This window comes from Mustela lutreola, chromosome X, assembly GCF_030435805.1.
Source record: "Mustela lutreola isolate mMusLut2 chromosome X, mMusLut2.pri, whole genome shotgun sequence".
NCBI lineage: Eukaryota > Metazoa > Chordata > Mammalia > Carnivora > Mustelidae > Mustela > Mustela lutreola.
In genome coordinates, this window is record NC_081308.1 from 42504193 (window position 1) to 42524539 (window position 20347).

Sequence of the window (20347 nt, forward strand, 5' to 3'; positions counted from 1 at the left end):
GTGCTCACGTCAGCAGCACATACACTAAAATTGGAACAATACAGAGATTATCATGGCCCTGTGCAATGAAGATGCACAAATTCATGAAGCATGCCATATATACTGTGAAAAAGAAAACCACGGGCCCAAAATGGTATCATTTATGTTAAGGCCCCATTAGTAAACCAAGACTTCATACTTCACCAAACTGCAGTTTCAGCCCCCCTCAACATATCCTTTAACAGTCGACATGGGAATTTCCTGGTGAGCAATAGGAAATTTACTGAGAGACTCCTTCCATTCCCCTTAGGAGGGTGACCTTGCCTAAAACAATGGTTCTTTGCTAATTTCCTTTTCTCCACTCCCTCTCGGCCTTTAAAAACCTTTCTGTAACCCTTTGGAGCCTCCCTCTCCTTGATAGACAGGATGCTGGCCAATTCACAAATCAATTAATAAAGCTAATTAGATCTTCAAAATGTACTCAGTTGAATTTTCGTTATTTAACAATATAAAAAGTAATAAAAATCGAAAGTCAATTTAAAAAGTGAGATAACATGGCTTCTTATGGGATGAGGAGGAAGGTGGAAGGGGGAAGAGAGAGTAGAAGATCGATTTCTCTGAATGTACCATACTGCTGTTGAGTTTGGAACCATGTAAATATAATCATCATATTATATAATTATATTCTGTCTTAAAAGGTTTGTCATATCCCAAAGCAAGGAAGTTATCGAAGACTACAACGGTCAAATCAACCAAGTTTTAAAAAGCTCCCACGAGGGCTGCCTTGGTGGCTCAGTCTTTTAAGCAGCCGACTCTTGATTTTGGCTCAGGCCCCGTGTGCCATCTGCTTGAGATTCCCTCCCTCCCTCTCCTTCTGACCCTCTGCCTGCTGATGCTCGCTCTATCTCTCTCTAAAATAAATAAATGAAATATTTAAAAAATAAAAGTAAAAAACCTAAAAGGCTCCCACTGGCCAAAGATGGGTCAATCTGAGCACCAAAAAGAAAAGTAACCACAACAGACTGAAATATATCAACTGGCCACGAGATCATAATGATTCTCAAAAAAATACCATTGGCCACCTTTGGAGGGCGCTGGTGAACCACCATATTATTCTGAAAGCTGGTAAATAAGGACAGAAAAATTACCTGACTCAGTAACTGATGATATTAAAGAATTATTGTTTCATTGTTGAGATAGGACAATGAGGTATGGCTAACTTGTTCAAAAGAGCTACTGCTTATAACATTTTAAAATATTTATGGATAAGATGAAATGGTATCTGGGTTTGTTTAAAAGTAATCCAATGGGGGGGGGTCCTTGGGTGGCTTAGTCAGTTGGGCGTCTGCCCGCAGACTCTGGTCTTGATCCCAGGGTCCTGGGATGGAGCCCTGCATTGGGCTCCTTATTTGGCAGGAAGCCTGCTTCTCTCTCTCCCACTCCCCCTGCTTGTCTCCCCTCTCTCATTCTGTCTCTCTCTGTCAAATAAATAAATAAAATCTTTAAAACACACACACACACACACACAAAGTAATCCAATGGGGATGGAGAAGTGGGTTGAGGTATGGCTGAAAGATTTTTTTTTAAAGATTGATATAATTTATGTCTTTATTTATTTATTTATTTGTGGGGGCTGGTGGGGGGCACAGAGGGAGATACAAAGGGAGAGGCAGAGAATCTCATGTGCCCAGTGTGCTGTCCCACAATGGGCTCGATCCCACAGCCCTGAGATCATGACCTGAGCTGAAACCAAGAGTTGGATGCTTAACTGACTGAGCCACACGGGTGCCCCTGGATAAAACACTTTTTATAAGTTCATAAATGTTAAAACTAGATAATGAACAGATGAAGATCTGTTATACCATTCTCAATACTTAGTAAAAACATAGGGGCGCCTGGGTGGCCCAGTTGGTTAAGTGTCTGCCTTCAGCTGGGGTCAGGATCCCAGGGTGCTGGGATCGAGTCTCTCATTGGGCTTCCTGCTCAGCAGGAAGCCTGCTTCTCCCTCTCCCTCTGCTGCTCCCCCTGCTTGTATGTGCTCTCTTTCTTTCTATCAAATAAATACATAAAACCTTTAGAAAAAAGAAATATAATTCACTAAGGAGGCAAAGGTGTAAGCAGTGGTTTATACCTATGCTGAGAGCCTGACTCAGGCCCACATTGCTAACTATGATGTCTTAAATTGTTTGTTCTGTTTTGTTACGGAAAGAAGAGAGGAAAGTCATGAAGTATTATTTACCTAGGGGGAACCAGAACTGCTACAGAGAGAAGGGGACATTTAAGTAATGTCTTTAAAAAAAAAAGTATCTGCTTATAATTCCAAGCCAAAGATGGAGCAATGGGCAAATGCATGGTAACCTAGAATTCTTTTTTTTTTTTAAGATTTTATTTATTTATTTATTTATTTATTTATTTGAGAGAGAGAGAGAGAACAGAGGGAGAGGGACAAGCAGACTCCCTGCTGAGTACAGCACGCATGGGGCTCGAACTCATGACCCTGAGATCATGACCTGAGCCAAAATAAAGAGCCACCCAGGCACCTCAGCATGGTGACTTAGGATTCTATGTCATTTCTCAGAGAACTGAAAGGAATGTCCAGAGTCAGATAGCCCAGGTTCAAATCTCAGTTCTGCCATTTACTGTGTGGCTCTGGGCCAGTTACTCAGCCTCTCTGTGCTTCAGTTTCTTCATCTGTAAAATGCGAATAATAGTATCTACTTCGTGGGTTGTTGTGAGGATTAATGAAGTCACGAGTGCAAAGTATTTACAACACAGAGTGCGTGACACATAGTAGGCACTCAGTAAGCGTTAAGTTATTGTGATTATACTTGTGGGGGTGTATCATAAGAGGAAGACATGATGACAGATGAGGCAGGAGAAGGGGCTAGGACTGTAGGTTCAGGTAAGGAGCGTGGCTTTCATTTGGCAGGAAGTCACTGAAGGGTTTTAAGCAATGCTCACAGCTAACACTATGGACTGAGGACAGAAGCTTCGTGTCTCACAAGCGGCTGCATCACAAATTTCCTATGTGTGCGATTAACTGCCACATGCTTCAGGGCAAGTTGAGAACCGACTGTGTTCATCAGAACCCCGGTCATTCTACACACACACGAAACGCCGTACTGCACTAATCCCACTAGAAAAAGGAAAGCTAACCGTGGGCTGAGCTATTTCCTTAGCAGGAAGTAGGTGTCATGGGCTTGGGAAATGACTCATAACAGGGGACATGACTCAGGAGCCCATAAAGCTGGGACATGTAAAACTTGATTAAGTCACATTTCATGCAAGCTGTATGTATACTGCTTATATAACTGGGTTATGTTCTAAGAGTGTGCTCAAAGCTAGCTCTGATTAAGGGTACTGTGCTTCTAAAAAGCATAATTCCAGGGCTCCCGCCTGGCCCAGTCAGCACAACGTGGGGCTCTTGATCTCAAGGTCGTGAGTTCGAGCCCCATGTTCGGTGTAGAGAGCACCTACAAATAAAAGTAAAAATAAATAAATAAAAGGCGTAATTCCAGTCATCAATTTTTTTGTTTTGGCAAATTAGAAACACACCACAAGGGGTACCTTGCTGGATCAGTGGGGAGAGTGTCCAACTCTTGATCTCAGGGTTGTGGGTTCAAGACCCACATTGGTCGTAGAGATTACTTAAAAATAAAGATTTTTTTTTTTAAAGGAAAGAGAAAGAAACATTCCACAAGTCTAGAGAACAGCAAAAATGAACTTTCTGTACCCATCACCCAGCTCCAGCCTGTCTGGACTCATAGCCAATCTTACTTCCTCTATAGGCCACCTACTATGCACCCCTCAGATTATTTTGAAGCAGATTCCAGACATCATATTCTTTCATTTAGAATATGTCAGTATATGGCTTTGAAAAATAAGGACACTTTAGAAAACCTAATCTCAATACCATTTTTCTCCTCTAAAAAATTAATAATCATTTGGGGTGCCTGGGTGCCTCAGCCAGTTAAGCGTCACGATCTCATGGGTCCTGGGATTGAGCCCCAGCTCGGGCTCCCTGCTCAGCATGGAGTCTGCTTCTCCCTCTGCCTCTGCCCCTCCCCGCCTCATGCTCTCTCTCTCTCTTTGTCCCTCTCGTTTGCCCTCTACCTCAAATAAATTAAACCTTAAAACATTAATAATAATTTGTAAATGTCATAAACTACAGTCAGCATTCACATTGCCCTGATTTCATATACATATATTAGGGAAGGCTTCATAAGGATGCTGTGTACTGGGGCTCCTGGGTGGCTCATTCTGTTAAGCATCTGCATTTGTCTCAGGTCATGATCCCAGGGTCCTGGGATCAAGTCCCACATCGGGGCTCCTAGCTCAGCAAAGATTCTGCTTCTCCCTCTGCCTGCTGCCCACCCCCACTTGTGTGCTTTCTCTCCCTCTCTCTGACAAAGAAATAAAATCTTAAGGAAGGGGATGCCTGGGTGGCTCAGTCGGTTAAACCGCTGCCTTTGGCTCAGGCTATGATCCTAGGGTTCTGGGATCGAGTTCCGCACTGTGCTCCTTGCTCCGCCAGGAGCCTGCTTCTCTCTCTGCCTCTGCCTGCCACTCTGCCTGCTTGTGTGTGCTCTCTCTCTGATAAATTAAAAAATAAATAAAATCTTTAAAAAAAACTTAGAGAAAAAAAAGGACGCCGCGCATCTCCACAATCAGTCATGTAAGTGTTGGTGATAAATTTCAGTGCTACTAGCAGTCACTGATGAGCAATTCCGGATTATCTATTCACAAGCGGTAGCCAGACAGAATGTCCAATGTTCCTTCTTCATTTATGTGCCAAACATACCTATAAAGGAGAACTTCCCCTGGCCAACTCTTTGGCCTGTGTAAGAAAAACAGAACTGCTCGATTCTTGCCTCCTGTGTATCAGTTTTAAGTATCAACCCTTGTTTCCCTGAGCATCCTCTCAAGGTAAATAAGGCGAACAATGAGCTGGTTTTATTTAATGAGCTATTATTATTTATTTCTGAACTTGTGGATTTCATATTAAGTTTTTAAATTTTTTTTTAGATTTTATTTATTTATTTGACAGAGAGAGTGCACAAGTAGGCAGAGAAGCAGGCAGAGAAAGAGGAGGAAGCAGGCTCCCTGCTGAGCAGAGAGCCCAATGGGCCACCTGAGCCAAAGGCAGAGGCTTTAACCCACTGAGCCACCCAGGTGCCCCTCATATTAAGTTTTTTTTTTTTTAAGATTTTTTGTTTATTTACTTGACAGAAATCACAAGCAGGTGGAGAGGCAGGCAGAGAGAGAGAGAGAGCAGGAAGCAGGCTCCCCGCTGAGCAGAGATCCCGATGAGGGGCTCGATCCCCGAACTCCGGGATCATGATCTGAGCCGAAGGCAGAGGCTTTAACCCGCTGAGCCACCCAGGCGCCCCTCATATTAAGTTTTTAATTTTGATTCCAATGTAGTTAACATGCAGTGAGTGTTATAGTAGTTTCAGGTGTACAGTATAGTGATCAAATAATTCTATAGATTTCTCAGTGCAGGTGAAGGTAAGTGTACTCTTGGTCCCGTTCACCTATTTCACCCATCCCCCCACCCACCTCCCCTCTGCTACTCATCTGTTTGCTCTCTGTAGTTAATCAGGAGTCCAACTTGTGGATTTTACTTTATTTTTAAAATTTTTATTACTTTAATTTAATTAATTTTATTACTTTATTTTAAATAAATATTTTATTTATTTATTTGATAGAGAGCACAAGGAGGGGGAGGAGCAGGCAGAGGGAGAGGGAGGTTGAACAGGGAGCCCCGAGGTGGGACTGGATTCGAGGACCCAGCGATCACGACCTGAGCAGAAGGCAGGTGCTTAACCGACTGAACCACCCAGATCCCCCCTTTTTATTTTTGTTTAAGATTTGATTTTGAATCCTCTCTACACCCAAGATGGGGATCGAACTTACAACCCCAAGATCACAGCTCTACCGACTGACTCAGCCATGCGCCCCTAATTTGTGAATTTCAAACACGTTTATAATTAATGTATTTGAATCCATTGGGCAGTCGCAAAGCACGTGGGCGCTACCAGTGAGTGGGATCATCTTTACTGTGATTTCTGGATCCTTTCTCAGGACTTCTGAATTTTCTGCTCTAATGAAGCATTCCTTTCTCTCTAGTCCTGCTGGCTTATCCGGTTCGTCCACAGGGCTGGTGACTTTTGTCAGAATTTCCTCTTGGTGACAGTGTTGCTCCAGAAATGCCAACAAGCCCGCCAACCCTCCCTCCACCCCCACCCTCACGCGGCCTCTGCCCCCGCCCTTCGCGTCTGAAAAAAAAAATGCTAAGGCGCGAGAAAGTCTCGAAAGGAGACAACCTGTTGCTGCTGGCTTTGCGGGAAACCTGCTGGTGGCTGCAGTCCTTGCCTTTCTTTGGCGCTGAAATCAGTCTGAGATCTAAAGGGCAAACTCTCATCAGACATCATTTCTAGAATTCCACTTCTGCTCGTCCTAGGCTTGGTCAGCCCGCCGTGGCTGACTCCACTTAGATCCCCGCAAAGTTACCGTGTTGCCAAGAAATGCTGGAAACTCAAGGCCCGAAGGAAAGAAAGCAGTCCCAGCCACCTCGCTTGGAGGTCGGCGGGGGCGGTGGCGGGGGAAGGGGGGGCAGGGTGGATCACACACCCTCCAGCGCCGACCCCCCTCCCCAGTGTGTCCGCCTCCAGGTGCGGATCCGGACCCGGAGGCCCGGGGTTCTCAAAGTGAACGTCTTATTAATGTAAATTCTCAGACCCCAGCCCAGACCCACTGGATGGGAAACTGGGGAGCCTGGGTTGAAGCAAGCCCTCCAGTGGATTCCGAGTATCACTGCACGGGGCCAGGCGTGCTCCGTGGGAAATAGCTATTTAGGGCAAGTCTTTTCGGGAGGGACGGTGGGACAGTCCCGACCGGTTGGTCAGTGCGCACCGTGCAAGGCTCAGAGGACCGCCCCAGGACTCCACGCGGAGGAGAAGGACAGTTTGGTCTTGTGGTTTTATCACTGGTACTGGAACCTGCATCCTTTCTCATGCCATTAAACAGCCTTCCGTTGCTTCCCGTTTCCTTTTGCTTTCATTTTAAGCCACCCAGGCGCCCCTATTTTTTGCTTTTTATAAGCCTGATCACTTTAGGGGCGTCTGAGTGGCTCAATTAAACGCCTGCCTTCGGGACGCTCAGGGGATGACCCCGGGGTCCTGGGATTGAGCCCCGCATCAGGCTCCCTGCTTGGCTGGGAGCCTGCTTCTCCCTCTCCCACTCCCGTTGCTTGTGTTCGCTCTCTCACTGTCTCTCTGTCTCTGTCAAATAAATGAATAAAATCTTTTTTAAAATAAAAATAAAAAATAAAAGTGTGATCACTTTAATAAGAACAGGTTCGTCAGGATCACAGGACACTCTTTTTCCTCCTGTCTCTCATGTTAATATTTTTGGTAGTTTAATTTCTAGCTTGTTAATAAAAGTTATCAAAAGCATAAAAAATATACTGTTATCTTATTTGCTAGTCAGTGTTCATTGACATATGCCAGCATTCTATACCAATTGCTTTGCTCATTTGGGGATATTTTTCACCCAGGATTTCTGGCCATTGATCATTGAATCCTTATTTGTCCGATCATAACTATATTTTATCCTCACTCTTGAAGGTTAACTGGGCAGCGATATAGGCCTAGGTTTAAAACTATTTTTAAAGAAACTACTCCAATCATTTCATAGAGGAAGCGTTTATTGAGGGGCGCCTGGGTGGCTCCGTCCTTAAGCCCCATATCAGCAGGGAGCCTGCTTCTCCCTCTCCAGCTCCCCCTGCTTGTGTTCCGTCTCTTGCTATCGCTCTCTGTCATAAATACATAAAATCTTAAAAAAAAAAAAAAGAAGTGTTTATTGAGTGTCTACTATCTGCCTGGCCCTGTTTCAGGGACTGTACACATCAAAGGAAAAACAGCTTATATTCTGCATTCAACTGAATGAGAAATGAGATACCCCTTTGATCCGTATTCTTACAAATTTAATCTTTCTTTTTTCTTAACCTTTTCAGGATTTTCTTTTGATCCTTGTACTCTTTAAGTTCCACTGCTATTCCCACAGCTTGGAGAAAGCACCAAGCTAAGTAGACTAGATATGTCAGGACTGGGGCACCTGGGTGGCTCAGTCCTTAAGCCTCTGCCTTGGGCTCAGGTCATGATCCCAGGGACTTGAGATCAAGCCCGGCTCCCTGCTCTGTGGGAAGCCGGCTTCTCCCTCTCCCCTTCCCCCTGCTTGTGTTCCCTCTCTCGCTGTGTCTCTCTCTGTCAAATAAATAAATTGAATCTTAAAAAAAAAAAAAAAGAAAGAAAGAAAAGTCAGGACTATCAGAGCAGACGATGGAAGAAGGGTCCAAGATGAGAGCCTGCTGGCCCAAGTCTATTATGTGGATCTGGAAAATCTCTACAAAAACCCACTGATGACGATATCCCCTGGAGGGCCCAGCGGATCCTCTGTTTACCAAAGCGATAAAGAATGCCATGGAGAGGGGGTGTGGCCCACCTCTGTCAGCCATTGCCAGTGGGTGCCAGTCAGGGAAGGAGGATAGTGGAGCTGGGCGGTGAGCCAGGGGGACAAGAAGGGCCTTGGGATCAGCCTGTGGTGCTCCATCCATCCTTTAGGTCCCCCAACACGAAGGTCCAAGGTTCAAGATCAACAAAAACATCTACCCTCTCTCTTTTTTTTTAAGATTTCATTTATTTATTTGTCAGAGAGGGAGAGAGAGAGCACAAGCAGGCAGAGCAGCAGGCAGTGGGAGAGGGAGAACTAGATTCCCCGCTGAGCAGGGATTCTGATGTGGGGCTTGATCCAGGACCCTGAGATCATGACCTGAGCCGAAGGCAAACGCTTAACCGACTGAGCTACCCAGGCACCCCCATACTATCCCTTTTTAAAAAAAAAGATTTTATTTATTTATTTGACAGACAGAGATCACAAGTAGGCAGAGAGGCAGACAGAGAGAGAGGAAGCAAAGCAGGCTCCCCGCTGAGCAGAGAGCCCGATGTGGGGCTCCATCCCAGGACCCTAGGATCATGACCTGAGCCGAAGGCAGAGGCTTTAACCCACTGAGCCACCCAGATGCCCCCATACTATCCCTTTTTAAAGACACCCTGTCCCCACCCCTACTGGCTATAAACTGATCTGTTCCTATCACTTGTTTTGTCCATTCAAGAATGTCATATAAATAGAATCATAAAGTATGTCACTTTTTCAAACAGGTTTCTTTAATTCTCCATAATGACACTAAGATTTATTCAAGTTGTGCTGCATATCAATAGTTTGGAGTAATATTCCATTTTATGAATGTAATATACCACAGTATAGTTATCCATTTGTATATTTGTGGTTATTTGGGTTACTGCCAGCTTTGGGAAACTATTATTAGAGCTGCTATAAACATTCATGTACAGGTTTTCGTGTGGAGTTTTCATTTCTCTAAGGTAAAGACCCAGAGGTGAAATTGCTGGGTCACAAGGTAAATATATGTTTAGTTTTACAAGAAACTGCAAACCATTTTCCAGAGCAGCTGTGCCATTTTGCTTTCCTACCAGCAATGTACCAGCAATCCAGTTTCTCCATATCCTCTCCAGCATTTGGTGTTGTCAGTATTATTTATTTTAGTTATTTTATTTTTTAAAAGATTTTATTTATTTATTTGCCAGAGAGAGAGATCACAAGGCAGAGAGTCAGGGGGAAGCAGGCTCCCCACCGAGCAGAGAGCCGGATGTGGGACTCAATCCCAGTACCCTGAGATCAGGACCTGAGCCGAAGGCAGCAGCTTAATCCACTGAGCCACCCAGGTGCCCCTATTTTAGCTATTTTAAATGTGACATATCTCATCATGATGAGAATCTGCATTTTCCTTTTTCTTAAAGATTTAAAAAATTTATTTACTTGGCAGAGACACAGCGAGAGAGGGAACACAAGCAGGGGGAGTGGGAGGAAGAGAAGCAGGCTTCCCTCGGAGCAGGGAGCCCCCAGGCCCCTGGGATCATGACCTGAGCCAAAGGCAGAGGCTTAATGACTCAGCCACCCAGATGCTCTAACGACTGAATCACCCAGGCTCCCCAGTGTTGACCTTTTTTTTTATGAGTTTGTTTGCCATCCTTATAACCCCTTTGGTGACATATCTATTCAAATATTTTCCCCATTAAAACAAATTAGGCTTAAAATATTTTTTAAAATATAAGAAATTAAGTTTATTTTCTAATTGTTGAGTTTCAGCAGTCCCTTGCATATTCTGGATTCGAGTTCTTTGTAAATGTGATTTGCAAACATTTCCTTCCAGTCTATATGCTGTCTTTCCAATCTTTGAATATTGTCTCTCACAGAGCAAAAGTTTTAAATCTGGTGAAGTCCAATTTGCATTTTTCTTTTCTGTTGTGGATTGTGTTTTGTGTCCTAAGAGCTCTCCACCCTAATTCCTGGTTTTGTTTTTGTTTTGTTTTGGTTTTTTTTTTTAAGATTTTATTTATTTGGGATGCCTGGGTGGCTCAGTCGGTTAAGCCACTGCCTTCAACTCAGGTCATGATCCCAGGGTCCTGGAATCAAGTCTGCATCCGGGCTCCTTGCTCACCAGGGAGCCTGCTTCTCTCTCTGCCTCTGCCTGCCACTCTGCCTGCTTGTGCACTCATTCTCTCTCTCTCTCTCTATCTGCATTCTTGTTGGCACTTGTCTCTTGTGTTTTTGGTTTTAGCCATTCTGACAGGTGCAAGTGATCTCAGAGGAGTTTTGCTTTGCATTTCCTGGATGATGAGTGATGTTGAACCTCTCTTCATGTGTCTGTTGGCCATCTGGATGTCTTTGGAGAAATGTCTGCTCATGTCTTCTGCCCATGTTTTTTTTTTTTAATTTTTAATTTCATTTTAAGATTTTATTTATTTATTTGACAGACAGATCACAAGTAGGCAGAGAGGAGGAAGCAGGCTCCCTACTGAGCAGAGAGCCCAATGCGGGGCTCAATCCCAGAACCCTGGGATCATGACCTGAGCCAAAGGTAGAGGCTTTAACCCACTGAGCCACCCAGGAGCCCCCTGCCAGTTTTTTGAAATTGGATTATTTGGTTTTGAATGTTGAGTTGTATTTGGTGTTGAGTTGTAGAAGTTCTTTATAGATTTTGGATATGAACCCTTTATTGGGTATGTCATTTGCAAATATCTTCTCCCATTCCATAGGCTGCCTTTTAGCGGTTTTTTTCCCCTTTTAAAGATTTTATTTATTCATTTATTTATTTATTTGAGAGCGAGATTGAGAGCATATGCACAAGCAGGGGAAGGGGCAGAGGGAAAGGGAGAGGGAGAAGCAGACTCTCCGCTGAGTGGGGAAGCAGAGAGATCAAAGGCAGCTGCTTAACCAACTGAGCCACCTAGACGCCCATGTTTAGGAGTTTCTGTTTTGTTTTGTCTTGTTTTTGTGGTTTTGTTTGTTTGTTTTTTTTAAGATTTTATTTATTTATCCTACAGAGAGAGACACAGCAAAAGAAGGAACACAAGCAGGGGGAGTGGGAGCAGGGAGCCTGACCTGGGGCTTGATCCCAGGACCCTGGGATCATGACCTGAGCCAAAGGCAGACGCTTAACCAACTGAGCCACTCAGGCACCCCAGGTTTATGAGTTTTTAACGCTTGGACTGAAAAACCACAGGCTGTGTTTGTCATAAAGTTATTGGTCCATCTCTGGCAGGGCAAGGCTCTGCCCGCACCCAGGAAGGTCTTCGGAGTGGGGGAGCTCCCCCTGTAGTGTGGTACAGTGACACCCCAACCAAGGGGCAAAAAAGCAAGAAGTTTCAGGAGACCCCCACCTGCCAGGCACGCCACAAAGCACCTTCAAGTGTTACCTCGCTTAATCCCCACACCCACCCCATGAGGTAGGGATCCCCGTTTTACAGATGAGATCCTGAAGCTTGGAGAGGTGCATCAAGTTTGTCCGAAGTCATAAAGTTCACAAAGTCATGAAGGCTCAAAGGTGAGATGAAGAAAGCCAGATCCTCTGGTCTTCCCCAGTCTGCCACACTGAGTTCCTCCTCTGATCCAGCCTCCGTCTCCCATGAGGTTCGCTTGTAACATCCATATCCCTCACTTTGTCCTGGTCCCTCTGACTGAGGGCACTCCAGTCCCCGCACTGGTCGTTTTGGGTATGCTTGGGGTGGGGTCAATGTGGGTCCCCCAGTGCTCAACCAATCCCTTCCCCAAAGGGCACCCCAGTCTGGCCCATGCCAAATGCCCCCATAATAAATATGCCACAGGATTGTAGATGCTGCCTTCAGGCTCTGCGAATGGTACTTGGCTCAGTTCAGCATTGAGCTGCAGCTCTTCCTCCAGGAAGCCCTCAGCCAAGCTTTGAGGGCAATGCCAGGACTCCACCAGGGCACTGGCAGACTCCTGGAGGGGCCCCAGTGCATAAGCCTGGAGCACAACCATGTGACTGTCACCTTTTCCCATCCTGTTTATGACGACCTTTGGCCAAGAAATCCCTCCATTGCTATAACCCCACTTGGCACTCTGTTTCTGACGGTTTGCCAGGCTCTGGGTGTGTTTCCATCATGTCTGCTCCTCCCGTGGGGCAGGGATCAAGGTTTTTCTCCCTCCTGGGACATCAGGGTTGACAAAACAGCTTGATTCCTCTCATTCTTGATCCACCGGTTCTCGGACCTAGCCCGGCTCAGCTCTCCATCCAGATTCTTCCTTTGAGTTTTGTTGTTTCCTTCGCTGTGCAAAAACAGTTGTTCCAACATGTTCCAACATTTTGTTGAAAAGACTCTCCTAAAAAAAAAAAAAAAGAAAGAAAGAAAAAAGAAAAGACTCTCCTGCCTCCACTGATTTTCTTTTGCATCTTTGTAAAAAATCGAATGTCAGTATTTTCTCCTGCTCCATTGATCTGTCTGTTCCTTTGCCAGTACCACACTGTCTCAGGGACTGTAGTTTCGTGGAGGTTTTTCTTTCTTTCTTTCTTTCTTTTTATTTTAAGCAAGCTCCATGCCCAACGTGGGGCTTGAGCTCACAACGCTGAGATCAAGAATGGCATACTCGACCCCCTGAGCTAGCCGGGCGCCCCTTGGGTACTATCATTTTACCATAATATTAACAACTGAGCAGTATGATTCCTCCAGCTTTATTCTTGCTTTTCAAAATGACTTTAGCTACTCTAGTTTCTTTATCCTTCCATATAAATTTTGGAGTCAGTTTGTATAACTACAAAAACTCCTGCTGGGATTGTGATTAGTATCGCATTAAATATTTAGACCAGTTTGGGAGAAACTGGCATCTTTCTTGTGTTGAGTCTTCCAGTCACTGAACACAATATGCCTCTTCATTTACTGAGCTGTTGTTGATTTCTTTTGCCAACGTTTTGTAGTTTATAGCACTTGGTTGCAGTACATGCTTGATTAGGTTTATAACAAAGTATTTAATTTTTGTTGGAGCCATTGTACATTTCTTTTTTTTTTTTTAAGATTTTATTTACTGGGCGCCTGGGTGGCTCAGTGGGTTAAGCCGCTGCCTTCGGCTCAGGTCATGATCTCAGGGTCCTGGGATTGAGTCCCGCATCGGGCTCTCTGCTCAGCAGGGAGCCTGCTTCCCTCTCTCTCTCTCTCTGCCTGCCTCTCCATCTACTTGTGATTTCTCTCTGTCAAATAAATAAATAAAATCTTAAAAAAAAAAGATTTTATTTACTTATTTGAGAGAGATCATGAGCCTGGTGGAAGTGTGATGGAGAAGCAGACACCCCGCTGAGCAGGGAGCCCGATGCTGGCTGGACTTGCTTGATCCCAGGACTCTGGGATCGTGACCTGAGCCTAACGCAGATGCTTAATCAACTGAGCCACCCATACGCCCATTGTACATTTCTTTGGTTTCCAGTTCTCTATTTCCAATTCTACATTGGTTTCCAATGTGACTGAATTTTGTTTGTTGTCCTTGTACGTGGCGACCATGCTAAGCTTACTCATTAGTTCTTGAGGGGTTTTTTGTTTGTTTTTCTTTCGTAGATTCCCTGAGACTTTCTACATAGACAATCTTGTCCATGAACAGAAGCACTTTGATTTCTTCCTTTCCAATCTGTATGCCTTTTATCTTTTTTTTTGTAAGCTCTATGCCCAGCATGGGGGGGAACAGTCAGAACCCCACAATCAAAGAGTCATTTGCATGCTCCACTGATTTCTAGGCACCCCTTACCTTTTTTGTTTAGAGAGGGAGAGAGAGGGCAGTGAGGGGCAGAGCAAGAGAGAGAGCCTTTTTTTTTCTTTTAAAGATTACTTATTTATTTATTTGACAGAGAGAAAGAGATTACAAGTAGGCAGAGACCGGCAGAGAGAGAGGGGGAAGCAGGCTGCCTGCTGAGCAGAGAGCCCTATGCGGGGGCTCCATCCCAAGACCCCATGACCTGAGATCATGATTTGAGCTGAAGGCAGAGGCTTAACCCACTGAGCCACCCAGGCACCCAGCAGTTTCTTTTCTTTTCTTTTTTTTTAAGATTATTTATTTATTTATTTGACAGCGAGAGATCACAAGTAGGCAGAGAGGCAGGCAGAGAGAGAGAGAGGAGGAAGCAGGCTCCCGCTGAGCAGAGAGCCCGATGCAGGACTCCATCCCAGGACCCTGAGATCATGACCTGAGCCGAAGGCAGCAGCCCAACCCATTGAGCCACCCAGGCGCCCAGCAGTTTCTTTTCTATGCTTCAATTCAACATTGTACTAAAGATCAGATGATTTGGAAAAAAATTAATTTGTGTAAAATAAAATCAAAGAAGGTTTATTAAAAATAAGCTTTCTTTCTTTCTTTCTTTTTAATGGATTTATTTATTTATTTGAGAGAGAGAGAGAGAGAGCATGAGCCAGAGGGGCAGAGGTAGAGGGAAAGAGAATCTCAAGCAGAATCCACACTAAGTGCAGAGCCTGACACAGGGCTCGATCCCACGACCTCAAGATCACGACCTGAGCCAGAACCAAGAGTCAGAAGCCCAACCAACTGCACCACCCAGGTATCCCTGTAGGCTTTATTTCAGCACACTCGGTTGACAAACATAAAATTTATAATGCAAGTAACATCCAGAGGTCTCTAAGCATTTAATGGTTAGAGATCAAACCTATTTGCTGTAGATCACAGAACTGGCCCTAATTCTCCACTCTTCCCTGTATCCCTGCCCCTGTGCACTGTCTTCACATCTTCTCCCAGCAAGAGGTGGAGTCTGCTTCTTTACGCTTTAAATCTTAGCTGGCCTTGGACTTTCTCTGGCCTGTAGGACTGTAGCAATGTGATGTAAGCAGAGGCCTGACACATGCTTACATATGTTGCTCTTAGGAACTTTAAGCCCATACTAGACTGCAGGAACAGAGCTGAGCCAAGCCAACCAAGGCCCCTCTCAGACTTACCACCTGCCATCTGCCAGAATATGGGAGCAAGGCCACCCTCAACCCTCCAGCCCCAAATGAGCTGGCCCATACCTGAATGACCCAGCCAACTCCCAGAATCACGAGAAATAATGTAAGGTTTATTGTTTTAAGTCACTAAATTTGGGGACTGTTTGCCATGCAACCAACGCCAGCTAATGGACAAATTCTTAGAATGATTTCTATAACACTGACATAAAAATGGAAAAAGATATTTTTAAGTAACCCCTTACTGTCGTTCAAGCATCATCAAAAAATATCTTTGCATAGAGCTTCTTTTTGGAAGTGAAGGAAAAGTTTTATTGCATCACTTTCAGGAACAAGGCAAGGATGTCTGTTCATGCCATTTCTTTTTTTTTAAGACTTTTTTTGTTTGTTTTTAAAGATTTTATTTATTTATTTGACAGACAGAGATCACAAGAAGGCAGAGAGGCAGGCAGAGAGAAAGGAAGCAGGCTCCCCATGGAGCAGAGAGCCCAATGTGGGGCTCGATCCCAGGATCCTGGGATCATGGCCTGAGCCAAAGGCAGAAGCTTTAACCCACTGAGCCACGAGGCACCCCTTGCCGCTTCTATTCAACACTGTAATGGGGGTTCTAGTCAGTGCAATCAACCAAAAAAAAAAAAAATGAAGTATGCACACTGGAAAGGAAGATGTAAAATTGTCTTTATTCACAAACATCATGATCCTATTTGTTGAAAATCTTATCCTAAGGAATCCATTTAAAAATCATTACTGCAACTAGTGCGTTTAGCAAGGCTTCAGGATAGAAGTTCAACAAACAAAATCAATTGCAGTTCTATATACTAGCAGTGAACTAGAAGTGAATTCAAAAGTAAAATTAAGGGGCACGGCACCTGGGTGGCTCAGTCCATTAACCATCTGCCTTTGGCTCGCGTCATGATCCTGGAGACCAGGGATCGAGCCTCACTTTCGGCTCCTTGCTCAGTGGGGAGTCTGCTTCTCCCTCTCCCTCACCCCTTCCACCTGTTTGTTCATTCTTTCTCTGTTAAATAAATAAATAAATAATATTTTTAAGGATTTTATTCATTTATTCGATAGAGATCACAAGTAGTCAGAGAGGCAGGCAGAGAGGGAGAGGGAGAAGCAGGCTCCCGCTGAGCAGAGAGCCTGATTCGGGGCTCAATCCCAGGACTCCAGGATCATGACCCGAGCCAAAGGCAGGGCTTTAAAGCAATGAGCCACCCAGGTGCCCCAATAAATAAAATCTTAAAAATAAAAAACCAAAAATAAAAGTAAAATTAAGAAAAACAGTAGCGGGGTGGCTGGGTGGCTCAGTGGGTTAAAGCCTCTGGGTCCTGGGATTGAGCCCCGCATTGGGCTCCCTGCTCAGCAGGGAGTCTGCTTCCTCCTCTCTCTCTGCCTGCCTCTCTGCCTACTTGTGATCTCTGTCTGTCAAATAAATAAATAAAATCTTAAAAAACAAAGAAAGAAAAACAAAAGCATTGATAATTGTATCCAAAAGAATAAAATACTTAGGAATACGTTCAACAAAAGAAACCCACGATTTGTGTGCTAAAAACCTAAAACATTGGGTGCCTGGGTGGCTCAGTGGGTTAAACCTTTGCCTTCGGCTCAGGTCATGATCCCAGGATCCTGGGATGGAGCCCCCCGCATAGGGCCTCTCTGCTCGGCAGGGAGCTTGCTTCCTCCTCTCTCACTACCTGCCTCTCTGCCTACTTGTGATCTCTGTCAAATAAGTAAATAAAATCTTTAAAAAAAAAAAAAACAAAAACTATGTTCTCCTCTAGGATTCTGATGGATTCCTGTCTCACATTGAGGTCTTTTCCTAATGGAGAACATAGGCAGTAATCTCTTCGATATCAGCCACAGCAACTTCTTTCAAGATATGTCTCCAAAGGCAAAGGAAACAAAAGCAAAAATAAACTTTTGGGACTTCATAAAAACCAAAAGCTTCAAACAGTAAAAAAAAATAAAAATAAAAAAGAGGCAACCCACGGAATGGGAGAAGATATTTGCAAATGACAGTACAGACAAAAGGTTGATATCCAGGATCTATAATGAACTCCTCAAACTCAACACACACAATACAGACAAGCATATCAAAAAATGGGCAGAAGATATGAACAGAGACTTCTCCAATGAAGACATACAAATGGCTATCAGACACATGAAAAAATGTTCATCATCACTTGCCATCAGGGAGATTCAAATTAAAACCACATTGAGATACCACCTTACACCAGTTAGAATGGCCAAAATTAGCAAGACAGGAAACAACATGTGTTGGAGAGGATGTGGAGAAAGGGGAACCCTCTTACACTTTTGGTGGGAATGCAAGTTGGTACAGCCTCTTTGGAGAAAAGTGTGGAGATTCCTCAAGAAATTAAAAATAGAACTTCCCTATGACCCTGCAATTGCACTCCTGGGTATTTACCCCAAAGATACAGATGTAGTGACAAGAAGGGCCATCTGTACCCCAAAGTTTATAGCAGCAATGGCCACGGTTGCTAAACTGTGGAAAGAACCAAGATGCCCTTCAATGGACAAATGGATAAGGAAGATGTGGTCCATATACACTATGGAGTATTATGCCTCCATCAGAAAGGATGGATACCCAACTTTTGTAGCAACATGGACGGGACTGGAAGAGATTATGCTGAGTGAAATGAGTCAAACAGAGAGAGTCAATTATCATATGGTTTCACTTATTTGTGGAGCATAGCAAATAGCATGGAGGACATGGGGAGTTAGAGAGGAGAAGGGAGCTGGGGGAAATTGGAAGGGGAGGTGAACCATGAGAAACTATGGACTCTGAAAAACAATCTGAGGGGTTTGAATTGGCGGGTGGGTGGGAGGTTAGGGTACCAGGTGGTGGGTATTATAGAGGGCACGGATTGCATGGAGCACTGGGTGTGGTGAAAAAATAATGAATACTGTTATGCCGAAAATAAATAAAAAATAAATTTAAAAAAATATGAAAATTAAAAAAAAAACTAAAACATTGCTGATAAATATTAAGGATCTCAAAAAATGGGGAAGCTGTTTATGTTAATGGGAAAGACTCAATATTGTTAAGTTGGCAAATCTCCCCAAATTGATCTATAGATCCCAAGAAATCCCTAAGAAAATCCCAGAACTTTGTTGTAGAGATTGACAAGCTAATCCTTAAATTTATATGGAAGTGCCAAAGATCTAGAATAGCCAAAATAATTTTGAAAAAGAACGAAGCTGGAGGACTTCTACAACCTGATTTCAAAACTTTCCAGAAAACTACAGTAATCAAGACAGTGTGGGATTGGTAGATAGGCATTGTGAGTCTAGAAATAACCTCTACATTTATGACTGACTGATTTTGACAAAGGTACTATGAGAATTCAGTTGGGAAAAGACAGTCTTTTCAACAAATGGTGCCTGAATGGCTCAGGCAGTTAAGCAGCTGCCTTCCGCTCGGGTTGTGATCCAAGGATCTTGGGATTGAGTCAAGTCAGGCTCTGCTCAATGGGGAGCCTGTTTCTCCCTCTCCCTCTGCCTTCCGCTCTTCCTACTTGTGCCCTCTCTCTGTGTGAAATAAAAAAATAAAATCTTTTAAAAAATGGTGCCTGAACTGGCTACCCATATACAAAAGGTCGGCTTACACTGTTACCTCACACCATGCAGAAAAAGGAACTCCAGTGGATCATAGACCTTTATATAAACCTATAAAATGTTTAGAAGAAAGCATAGAAGAAATTCTTTTGCGACTTTTTTTGGACACAGACAGAGATCACAAATAGGCAGAGAGCCAGGCAGAGAGAGGGGGGTGCAGGGAGCCCAATGCTGGGCTCGATCCCAGGACCCTGAGACCATGACCTGAACATAAGGCAAAGGCTTAACCCATTGAGCCACCCGGGCACTCCAAATCTTTGCAGTCTTGAGGCAAAGAGTTTAGAAAGACATCACAAAGGGCTCCTGGGTGGCTCAGTCAGTTAAGCACCTGCGAAGAGCGGCTCAGGTCAGGATCCCAGGGCGCTGGGGTCGAGTACCTAATGGAGTCCCAGCATCAAGCCCCAGCATCTGGTTCGTTACTTAGCAGAGTCTGCTTTGCCTTCTGCCACTCCCCCCTGCTCCTAGGTGGTCTCTCTCTCTCTTTCTCTTACAAAACTGAATAAATAAAATCTTAAAAAAAAAAAAAAAAGACATCAAAAAGGGGGCACCTGGCTGGCCCACTCAGGTTAAAGGTCTGCCTTTGGTTTGGGTCAGAATCCCTGGGTCCTAGGATCTGGCTCCCCGCTCAATGGGGGTCAGCTTGGCCCTCTGCCCCCCCCCCCCGCCACTGGTGCGCATGCACGCTCTCGTTCTCTCTCTGAAATAAAATCTTTCAAAAAGAAGACACCAAAAAGAACCTATAAAAGAAAAAAAAAGTTGATAAATTGGACTTCATTAAAATTTAAAGTGTTTGTACTTGGAAAGACACCACTAAGAAAATGAAAAGACGGGGGCGCCTGGGTGGCCCAGTGGGTTAAAGCCTCTGCCTTCGGCTCAGGTCATGATCCCAGAGTCCTGGGATCGAGCCCCGCGTGGGGCTCTCTGCTCGGCAGGGAGCCTGCTTCCTCCTCTCTCTGCCTGCCTCTCTGCCTACTTGTGATCTCTGTCTGTCAAATAAATAAATAAAATCTTTTTTTTTTTAAGATTTTATTTATTTATTTGTCAGAGAGAGAGAGAGAGCAAGAGCGAGCACAGGCAGAGTGGCAGGCAGAGTCAGAGGGAGAAGCAGGCTCCCTGCGGAGCAAGGAGCCCGATGTGGGACTCGATCCCAGGACGCTGGGATCATGACCTGAGCCGAAGGCAGCTGCTTAACCAACTGAGCCACCCAGGCGTCCCAATAAATAAAATCTTAAAAAAAAAAAAAAAAGAAAATGAAAAGACGGTGTTTCCTTTTGGAGCACATACACTATAATTGGAATAGTACAGAGATTAGCATGATTGACACACAAATCAGTGAAGTGTTCCATATTTTT

General features: G+C 44.3%; 1 non-coding gene and 1 pseudogene across 1 annotated transcript; both read left to right on the forward strand.

Moving 5' to 3' along the window:
- LOC131822368 (U6 spliceosomal RNA) lies at positions 1 to 103 on the forward strand. Its single transcript, XR_009350237.1, has one exon. It is a non-coding gene; the product is annotated as a U6 spliceosomal RNA (small nuclear RNA).
- Positions 104 to 20256: 20153 nt separating this feature from the next.
- LOC131822385 (U6 spliceosomal RNA) lies at positions 20257 to 20347 on the forward strand (annotated as a pseudogene).